Source organism: Agelaius phoeniceus, chromosome 3 (assembly GCF_051311805.1).
Source record: "Agelaius phoeniceus isolate bAgePho1 chromosome 3, bAgePho1.hap1, whole genome shotgun sequence".
Classification (NCBI taxonomy): Eukaryota; Metazoa; Chordata; class Aves; order Passeriformes; family Icteridae; genus Agelaius; species Agelaius phoeniceus.
In genome coordinates, this window is record NC_135267.1 from 8,567,786 (window position 1) to 8,578,489 (window position 10,704).

At 36.3% G+C, this 10,704-nt stretch overlaps 1 long non-coding RNA gene across 2 annotated transcripts; it reads left to right on the forward strand.

The window, feature by feature from the left end:
* Window positions 1-217: 217 nt before the first annotated feature.
* Window positions 218-8,613, forward strand: LOC143693677 (uncharacterized). 2 transcript variants are annotated; one of them, XR_013181612.1, is made up of 4 exons: window positions 218-299; window positions 415-482; window positions 7,735-7,799; window positions 8,369-8,613. It is a non-coding gene; the product is annotated as an uncharacterized LOC143693677 (long non-coding RNA). The 2 variants fall into 2 exon arrangements; XR_013181611.1 differs by lacking the exon at window positions 218-299 and having other exon boundaries at window positions 321-482.
* The last annotated feature ends 2,091 nt before the right edge of the window (window positions 8,614-10,704 follow it).

The following is a 10,704-nucleotide window of genomic DNA, read 5'->3' on the forward strand; positions in this document are numbered from 1 at the left end:
TGAAAGCCTCTGGGATTGCCAAGCCATGTCTTCCTTGGAAGCTGCCACCCTGGGACCCCATTGTGGCCAAGTCCCCAAGAGGGACTTGGTGAGCTGGGTGAGCCTGCATTTTTCTTGACTGGTGCATTCAAAACATATTTTCTGCTGCTCTTTGCTGACTCATTCCAGTCTTATCCAATTTTACTTATATACGCTGTAAGATACCAAAATTTACCTTAGGCTGAACAGCAACCCTAGCAGTCACTATCTGCTAATGTCTACAAAACCCATTTTACTTCCTTTATAGTTTACAGAGAAAAGTGGGTAATTTTTCTGCCTTTCCTAATTGCACATTAAAATGAGATTGGTTTTATTGTAAAAGTGTATTAAAAAAAGCTCATAAAAACAGCTCAGCCACAGGTGTCTATGCTCCAGGTGTCTACATGGAATGAGGATATCCCTCAAGAGCCTCTTCAGGAGTCATCTGCAGTCCACAACATTTGGTGAGTGATGCATTATATACACAATATATCAAGAAATGACCTGGCAGTCATTCATTGCTTGTTATTCTGAGACACTGTCCTTCTGAAATCTATATTTAGAAAGTCCATATAATTGATTTTTCCTACTGCCTTTTTCTACCTTTTCTCCTTTAGTTGTCTCAAAATTAAAGCTGAAAGATTCACGTTTGTGCAAGGATTATGGATATTAGAAATTTGTGCCCTATGCAACTAGATACTTAAAATGTGAATTTATACTTTTAATTTATCTCATATCAGACATTATTCCACAAGAGAAGAATAAAAAAATATGAGAAAGGAGTCACACTACGACTTTCACATATTCAGCTTTATTGTTAAAGAGGAAAGAAAGAAAAGGGAAGGGTAAATATATTTACTTTAAAACACATTTTTATTATTTTTTTTCCTTTAGCTGCCATACAAGATAAAAGCCACAGAAGACACTGGATTTAATTCTTATATTTGGAGAGAAATAACTTCCCTCTGTGGATTAATTTACTTGAATGATAATATGCAGAAACTCCATTTTCATGAAGTTGGGGTTTGTACATTTTCTGTGTATTTTAATGCTCAGCTCTTGTTCTGCATCATTAAAATAAATAAAAAACAAAGCTGAAAATTCAATTTGGAGTTTGTTTCACATTTTAAAACAAATGACTGAGTTTGTCCTTGCATTAGAATTAATTAAGCGTGTCTCTATTTTTGTGAAGCATGTTCAAGGGAATGGTAACATCTAGACATTTCAAATGAAAACAGTTCATAAAAAGATCAATAGCATGACTTTCTAATTAAGAAATTCTTGCTATTATTCAAGTACTCACTATAACCAGTTTAACTCATTTACCAGCAGGGGGCTCACGATTAAAAATTTGGAGGGTTTGAAATACAAAAGCAAACTGCGGTCTCCTTGTTAAAAAATATATATATTGCTAAGTTGCCTGACATTTTAGTGCAGTAAACTATCAAAAGACATCCAGCAGCACTGCTGTTACACCAAAGGCTGCTAAAATGAATTGCTAGATCTCCCTCTAGGAGCCTCACTGATTACAGATATTAGATGATTTTAAGCTTAAATATAGACTTAACAGATTTAACATGTAACAGATAAAACAGCATGAGAGATGCTACAAGCACCAGGCTGTTTATAGTCCATCGCTGTAGGTACACTACTCATATGGTGCTGATTCTTTAGCACCCACTGCCTAAGGTTTCACAGGGCATGGGCCATTTTCCAGTTAACTACAAAATCAGAAGGTGTTCAGCTACTGCAGGATAAAAAAAAATTCTGGGGTGATGGTAAAATTTGTATGACATTGTTATGGGAAAGAGCTGCTTCTCGAGTTTTTAGTGCAGATGAGTCTTTTTCATGGACTGTGAATGGAAAGCTTCCAAATTCTTTGGATCTGCCTTGGTAAAACATAATTTAGTGCTGCTATGCTGGCAACCTAGTAATTAGCATCACACACAGAGTGAGGCTATTTGTCTCCCTGTGATAAATATAGTGTACACAAACAGAGGATACTCACATGAACATAAATATATGTTGACAGCCCTATAATAAAGATGAATTACATTTAGCAAGTCCAGTTGCATGCTAAGTTTTTCTGATCAACTTACAGCACTGATATATAAAGTAAATTGGTAAGCATTTGTGATTAAAATGAAAATGCAAGAAGATATATGGGAGAAAGTTAGGAAACATTAAAATAATTTTATTTCAAGTATTTATTAAGATGAAAAGGAAATACCAGTCCTTTTCAGATTGTTCGAAATTTGTGACAGGTTTTCATGTTCAAATCATGCCAGTATTTGTTTGGATTGTGGACTGGACCAAGGATGAACTCAGACTCAGTCAAAATTTTCTTCTAGCAATTGTCTTTGTATGTGTGAGGAGTGGAAAGCACTTGTGGATATTCAAATATAATTATTTAAATATGTTTATGAGTTTCTGAATTTTTCCAATGGCTATTTAATAAAAGTAAAGGCAATGAAGGAGTGAATTTGGAAGCCACAACGGGTCATGGTAATATTTCATACATACAGTATGGCAGAAGTCAGAAACCTGAAGCAGGATTTAGAATCCATCTTTATGGAATTAATCAGTTTTTTTTATCTTACAATAGAGAAGAGGGAGAAGATTTCAATTTTTCTGTCATAGCCTAAGTACATCTCCAGCACTCATTTTAAGGCAAACCTAAGTCTTTGCTGTTTATACCGTTCTTCTTCACATTAAATATTTAGGTTTTCTTTAAAGCATCAAGGAAAAACTTAGGTCTGTAGTTCAGTTGTCTAGATCTGTACCTATCTTCCAAACCTTACTACAAGGTCTATTAAATATTTAGTAAATGTGGAGCAGAGTCCCTAGGAGAGACTGACAACATATTTTCTCAAAGAACTTTATAGGATTGTAGAATATTCTCACTGTGTATCTTGGCTGTGATCCCTGAAGGAAAGCAAAGGAATGTTGTCATGGACTTTGGATGAGTCATTAGGTTATAGGATATAAGGAAACAGTCAGAGACTGTGCTATGGGATTGCATCTCCCCTCTCGCAGGTTCTGCATCAGAGCTGGAGCTGGAGTGGCTGCTCTTACAAAACTCTCCTAAACAGAACATTCCAAAATAGGAAAACAATTCATTCATCCCCATCCATATCACTGCTCTAGGAGGACTTTCCATTAGAAGGGCATTTTTTCCCCAAATAATGATAGATTAAACATACAGAAAATATTATCACATCATTAAACAAGAATCCTGTATCTAATTTCCAGATTTAAGTATTTCATTAGTTTGTCTTGATATGAATAGAAAAGATTTCTGCCTGGAAAAATTCTTCCCAGACCAAAGATTCAGACAGTTTTAACATGTTTTACATTAGAAAATAAATAATAAATAAATAAATAAAACTATTCTATTTCTTCTGATAATTATTTCAATAAATACTTCTCAAGGTGAGTTAGAAAGAACAATATGAATGCAATTAAAAAATAATCTAGAAACTTTGAGATTCATTTCAATGCCATTATAAAATGAAATTAATATATTTCAAAATCTCTAAAAACAGTAGCATAATGAAAGCAAGAAGGACTGCAGTTCCTGCTTCGTCCAACTGTATGGGCTCTCATCATTCAGGTTTTTTTGCCTCACAGCCAGAGCAAAAACTTAAATTCTTTTCTCGCCCAAGGATGATTTGTATGTGCAGCAATCCATGTTGCCTACAGTGGAAATGGCATTCAGGAACTTCATATCACATGAAAGTTCAGAGTTCAGGGTTTCCACAAAGAAATGTGTTTGAAATGGAAAAAAGAATGTAAGAATACTCTATACTACTCACCATCAAGTTTTCCTTTCTTTTAAATTTTAGTTTCTTTAATATTTTTAGCTACTGTAATCTATGTACACTAGGTCTTAGTATTTTCTTTGTCAAGTCATAGAAATAGACGTCTTGAAGCTTCTCAACTACATTTAGTCTTTTATATTTTTTAGTCCTGATTTTCTTTGTTTGTATATTTGTGTTTCAATTTGTCAATAGCTATATTTAAGTGTACACACACGATTACCTCTCCAAGTTAAAGAAAACAAGCTTCCACATGCTAAAAGCACAAATAAAATTATTTTCTATTCTCGCTCATGGTAAGATTTTTTATCAAAACCCAGCTATTTTCTATCACAGCCATAATGGATGCTATCATTGAGTGTTTTCTTCAGCAGTTCCTAGGTATTTCCAGAATCAGTATGTTCCACTGTTTTCTTCCTCAGATATGCAGCTGGCTGTATTAAAACATAATTTGTACAAAAATGTTCATTAAGTAGTCTATATTTCTATAAATAACTGGATTATTGAATGTTTTTTCTCATTTTCTCTACACCTTCCCTTCAGATACTGATATACATTGATCATACGCCCTCAAGCCTTCACTTCTCCAGGCTGAGCACTCCCAGTAACCTCAGCCTTTTCTCTTAAAAGAGGTGCTCTGTTCTTCATTTTTGAGACATATCTTTAGCAGAAGCACAGGTCTGCTGTTGGAATATGCAATGTCTTGCTCAAGATCCATTGTCATCTTAGTAGCTCTTTTCTGGACTCTCCCTAGTCTGTTCATGCCCCTCTCATACTGATGAGCTCCAAACTGGACAAAGTACTCAAGGTATGGCCTCTGCTGAATGGAGGAGAAAGATTACCATACTGGTCCTGCTGGCAACACTTCTGAAGCCAACTGGGACGCTTATTTTGCCACAAGGGCAGATTTGGGGCTCATGCTCCACTTTCTGTCTACCAGGACACCCAGGTCATCTTCTGAAAAGCAACCCTCCTGATGGCCATGCAGATGTCCAGTGTCTAGGGAGTCCTGGGGTTATTCCTCCCAGGTGCAGGACCCTGCCTTTCTTGAATTTCAAAAGGTTCCTCTGTGTCCAGTCCTCTAGCCCATTTAAATCCTATTTTGAAGGTGTGCACATCTCTCCGGGGATCAGCACTCCACCATTTTTGTTGTCATTAAACTTGTCAAGGAGGAATCTGCCCCTTCATCCAAGTCATTGAAGAGTAAGAAAAACAATACTGGGGCAGGAGCAACCCTTGGGGGTCACCAATAGTTACAATCCTCCATCTAGGCCCAGGGAGCACAACAGTTCTCAATTCATCTCATCATCCACTCATCCAGCTTCTGTTTCCTGAGCTTGCCTAGGAAGATCGCATGAGAGAGAGAGTGTCAAAAACTTTGCTGGAGTCCAGATGGACAATATGTACTGCTATCCCCTCATCTGTCTCTAGGCAGTTGTCCCACCATGGAAGGCAATCAGGTCGGTAAAGCATGATTTCCCTTTAGTGAAGCAATGTTGCTTGTATTCCACTAGAGATGATTTCAGGATAAGTTGCCTTTCCAGGGATTGAGTTGATACCTTTTGAAGACTGGGGTGATATTTACTTTCTTCCAGTCCTCAGGTACCTCTCCTAACTGCCATGATCTTTCAGATGTGTTTGTCATTTCACTGTGACATCACGTACATGTCATAGTCTAGCTGTTTTATCAAACATATTACACTTACATAGCTCTTCTTATCTGCCAAATCTGTTCTTTCAGTCCCCAAATTACATGTCTGCTTAATAGGACATTCCCCATAAAACCTTGTCCCATTCTGTAAATGAATATTGTACTACTTCTTTCAGTATTTTGTGTTGAAGTTTAGAATTTCAGTGTTTCAAGGAAGGAAAATGTGATATTCTACATTCTGCATATAACCTACTCATCAATAAACCAGCACAGGTTTGGGATTTTGAGTAGTGAATACTCAGAAAAAACTATTTGTGAACAGTATGCTGCCTAGTAATTATTCATGTAAATTGAATAATAGGAAAGATTCATGATGATTTATTCAGTCAACACTCTTGGATGGGTGTGTGTGTAATAATTTATTCAAATCTTTATAGTATATTGAACAAGTAAAATACTGTATTTACTTGGTCTAAAAGATGATAGCATGCTAGAGTATAAAATTTTTCAAATGAATGAGTGTATGAAAATAATCAGAAAGTGCTTTGAGACACAAAGAGAATGATTGAATGATAAGAATATGTGGATATACAAATTCAATTGTGAGAAATAATATTTTATGATATGGTTCAAGATTAGTGAGTTAAGTTTGGTGAAGTGATATCAGAAAACAAGTCATGACATTTTTTATTTGAAGATTCAAATGTACCAAATATGTAGCCTGGATAGTTTAACTGAAGCTTGAGAAACAAGATATTTATCATCATTTTCCTAAACACTCTGTCAAAGTATCAAAAGCAGAGTGTTTCTGTAAATTACAAAATGCAGTATATTGCACAAGAAAAAATCTAATAAATTCAAGCTCTCATTAAAATTTATAATTATAAATGACAATTTCCTTGCCTATTCTGTTCCAAAATATCAGTGTGTGCTAGCAGAAAAAGAAATTAAGTATATTTTATCAGGGAGAATTTTTTATTTCTGTGCTGAATGAAAACAAACAAACAAACAAACAAATCACCACCAGGAACATGCTCCCTTAATCCATAAACCAAATAATTGAAGCCACAAAGCATTATCAGCCATTTCCTCAGGTAAGGGAATTCCCCTCCCTCCACCCCCACCTCCTTCACTTTGAGTTGACGAGTTAGAAAGAGTTTCTTTGTGCTCTGGAAGGCAGAAAATGTGTGAGATGTGTAGTACCAAGGGAGTTAGATTATTCAGAGATATTATTAAACAAGCAGATTCAATTAATTTGAAAGACACACTTCAGAGAGAGGCTGGAATGCTGTGCCAGGTGGGCCAAGCAGGACTTCAGATTCTTTTCCACAACTTATCTGTATTTAACAGACCACCTAAACAGATGTAAGTTTCCCCTGGAGAAGATTAGTACAAAATTTAAAAAGAAAAGGAACCATTCTGGAACTGTGATTAAAAGTCACTTAAATTTACTAAGTGTCTGCACAGTCTTGAAAAATGATAAAATTCCTGGGCATCGCTCTATTTAGCTGAAACTTTTCCAGATGTGCCTCGCTAATCAACTCCAGCCAAATTCCCTCTGGCTTACAGAAATTAATGAGAGAAGCCAAAATTCTGAGATAAAACACACCCTCTCAGCAGTGTAGATGTGCAGGGTTTCTTTTAACAGAAAAGCCAGATTTTTAAATTTTGTTAGGGTAATATATGAAAGTTTTTTTAAAAATACCTGCACATAAACCTATTTATTTGTATATTGATTAATTATATTTTATATTTATCTACACTAATATATTTGTTTGCATATTCTGGCCAAGCAGATGTTTCAAGAATCCTTGTTCTTTCATCCTGGAGGTATTATGTGCATGTGTCCTGTTCTCATATTTTACTAATTGTTCACTTTATTTACTATAGGAGACAACATATGGGTCTAGATTGATTTTTGAACTAAACCAGTGTGACTATTCTTATGTTCTGATATTTAGTGTCTACTCCCAGCTCCATGTCAGATCCCTTTTTTGGAGTTACTCTAGCACCAGTGCTCCACACACCTCAGTTTCAGAGGGGTTTCTCAAGGGACTATTCTGCAGGCAACTTGGATTCACAGTTATGTCTTGAGGTGATTCAAACCCCAATAAAATGCCCTTGTCTCGAGTGTAAAAAAAAATGTAAATTTGTTCCTGAAAATAGCGTATTAAAAAAAAAATAAAAAAATGCAAAGGCATGAATAAAGAGATGCCAAAAATATGTTGTCTGCACTTATTTTGTCAGATATCTCCTAGAGTGGCTCTACTCCAGAATCCAAACAGGTGAGAAGATAAAGAAAGTGTAAGCAGGTAATGATTTTGAATTATCTCATATTAGTCCTTCCCATACTTCAGTAGAATCCTCCCTACTGATAAAATGGTAAATTTATTTTTGGTTTCTTTCTTCTGAGAGGCAAAACCCTTAACAATATTTTTCCGTGCTTTTTGTAAAATGTCTTGGTAATGTGCTTCGGTATAACTTCAGTTTTCAAGAATGCAGTCTTTTGACTGAAATAAGTTATAAAACACAAACCTTACTTAGCACTGTATTTTCTCCGCCTTATATTATAGCCTGATTACTTTAATAATTGAGTTTTATCTTCATAATTACTATAATAACATGATATGTAGGTTCTCCCAACAAAGAGTTTATCTTTAGGATGATATGGCTATGCAGTTTTCTCTGCATCATGAAGAGTGAAGTGAGTGACACAAAAGCTAAATTATTTGATTAATGGAGCAGAAAACATTTGTGTGAGAGCAGGGAAATAAAGACATCATTTTGGTTTTCCTACTATCCTTCTATTAACCTTTACATCAATCAAAATATTTAAAATACGTGAATCTGCATTTTCACAAACGCATTTTTATACTTGTAGGATATTGTTTTTTTCCCATCAAGAAGAAGTAAAAATTGCCAGAAGCTGTGAGAAAAACATCAGAGAACCAGAAGAGGACAAGTCTGAACTCCAGGCAAAGTTGTACACGTTATGGTCAGCATTTAAGTACACACTTAATCCAGACACAGTCAACACTTGGAAAAGCTGCTTGAGTCCTGTAGGCCAGAACAGCTCCAGCAGCTGTAGAAATATATGTACTTACCCACGCAGGGGAAATTAAAACTCACAGAAAGAGAGTGAACCCAGAGGAACAGGTATTGATTCTTCATAGAAATGTTTTATTATTTGAGATGGTTCTAACCAAATTGTTTTATAAACCCATATTAAGGCGGCAGTAGTAGCTTAAATTGTTCTGGCATTTACCCAGAAGGGCAGCTATTCCTTGGGTAACAGCATCTGGGGGAAAGGAGGGCCAGACAAATAACACCTCTCTTTCTAAAACACACTACCACTGTCAGCTGAGAGGCTGAAAAGAGATCTAAGAGCAGCACACCTCCCCTGACAAAACTGCAGCTGTAGTGTGTGTTTGCCCCTGTGTGCAGTGGTGGCAGCAGGCTGATGCAGCAGCGAGTGGAGTTGGTCTGTCACAGGCAGATCATCTCCACTCCCTCACATTCTTTTCCCCAGGCACCAGAGGATGTAAATCTTACTTTATAACAATAATAAGATCTTGAACTGAGCTGAGACACAGCTTCTTATTTAGACCAAAGCTCTACTTATCCCAGCTGAGAGAAATGAGAGAAAATAAAGTGGTTTTTAAATCTAGTTAGTGCCAATATTTATTATTATTTTTCTTAGGAAATAAGAACTGACAGCGAAATGTTCAAAACCCCTAGGGTAATAACTTTCTTAGACTTAAGAAATACCATGCAGTTGCTATAAATCAAAATGCCATGGGTTTTCATTTCCTTTCCTGTAATTAAAAGTTTGCTTTGATGTTTAAAAGCACAAGTATACCCAAGAGTGGAGTAGCTGGAAAGTGTTCATATTTGACACTCCTGTTAAACAATGTAATTTATCTCTTTTTACTAACAGAAATTAAAAACAAAACAAAACCTAACTGCTGTTTAAAATCTTACTTGTAAAACATTTGCCACAATCAGTTCTTCCTTGCAACACAGCAACAAAGCATAAGTGAAAACTGGGAGCAGAATACCATCTTGTTTAGGAGAAATGAAAACTGTCAGACAGTGCAAAGTTTTTTAAGAGCTTGACAAGCTGAGGAAAGGACACATTATTTTAATTAAAAGGACTAGGAAAGAACCTGGAAGGACTTGCACAAAACTACAGTGAAACACTGCTAGACAACGATGCCATTCTATACAGCATGTGTTAAACCTGAATGATTTGGTAGGGTCCTGTTAAACTGCAGGATCTGAGAGATCTGCCTCTTGGTCCTGGGCTGGTTGTGCCACACCTCCACATCCATGGGACACTTTCCCCATCCTTCTGGGTAAAACTCCAAACTCAGGCCAGAGGGCAGCAAGGATGAGGTCCGGCTGTTTCACCAATCTATGGGACTGAGGCCTTAGTAATTCAGTGTATACAGATCATGATGCAAACATATGGAAAAGACATGGTTTAATGATTTAATTATTGCTTAACTGGGCAGTGAAGACTTTGTAACATGAAGAGGGGCTGACAGAGATGAGATTGTTTAGCCTTGGGAAGGTGCTGTGGGGATCTGATCAATGTGTAGAAATATCTGATTGGAGGGAGTAAAGAAGGCAGAACCAGACTTTTCTCACAGGCATCTAATGGAAAGACAAGCTAGAATGGGTACAAATTTAAATAACTGGAATTTCTCCTAAGCATAAAGAAAGAGTATTTTGGGGTTGTTTTTTGTGAGAATGTTGGAACACTAACACAGGTTGCACAGAGGTGGTAGAGTCTCCATCCTTGGAGATATGCTAAACCTCACCAGATATGTCTCTGAGCAATCTACTTTATTTGATCTTGCTTTGAGCAAGAACACTGGATGAGCTAGATGGTCTTTTTGACCTCATCCATTCTCAAGTTCTGCAGTTCTGTGATTTTAATACAAATGTGTACATATATATTTACCCAGGCACACTAACATCATATATCATAGAGATATATATATTATATACATGTCTAAATATATACACATTTAAATATGAATTTGCATGTAGTTTAGTCATCCTTAACTTACACATGATGTTGCTGTTATATACAGGAAAACTCACCCAGAGGAGTGTTGTTGTTCTATTTCTAGAGTCCCATACTGTTGTTATCAGATCTCTAAAGTCCCATTGCTCCTCAGCGTGTTCTCATGGCTGCAGATCATCACAGCA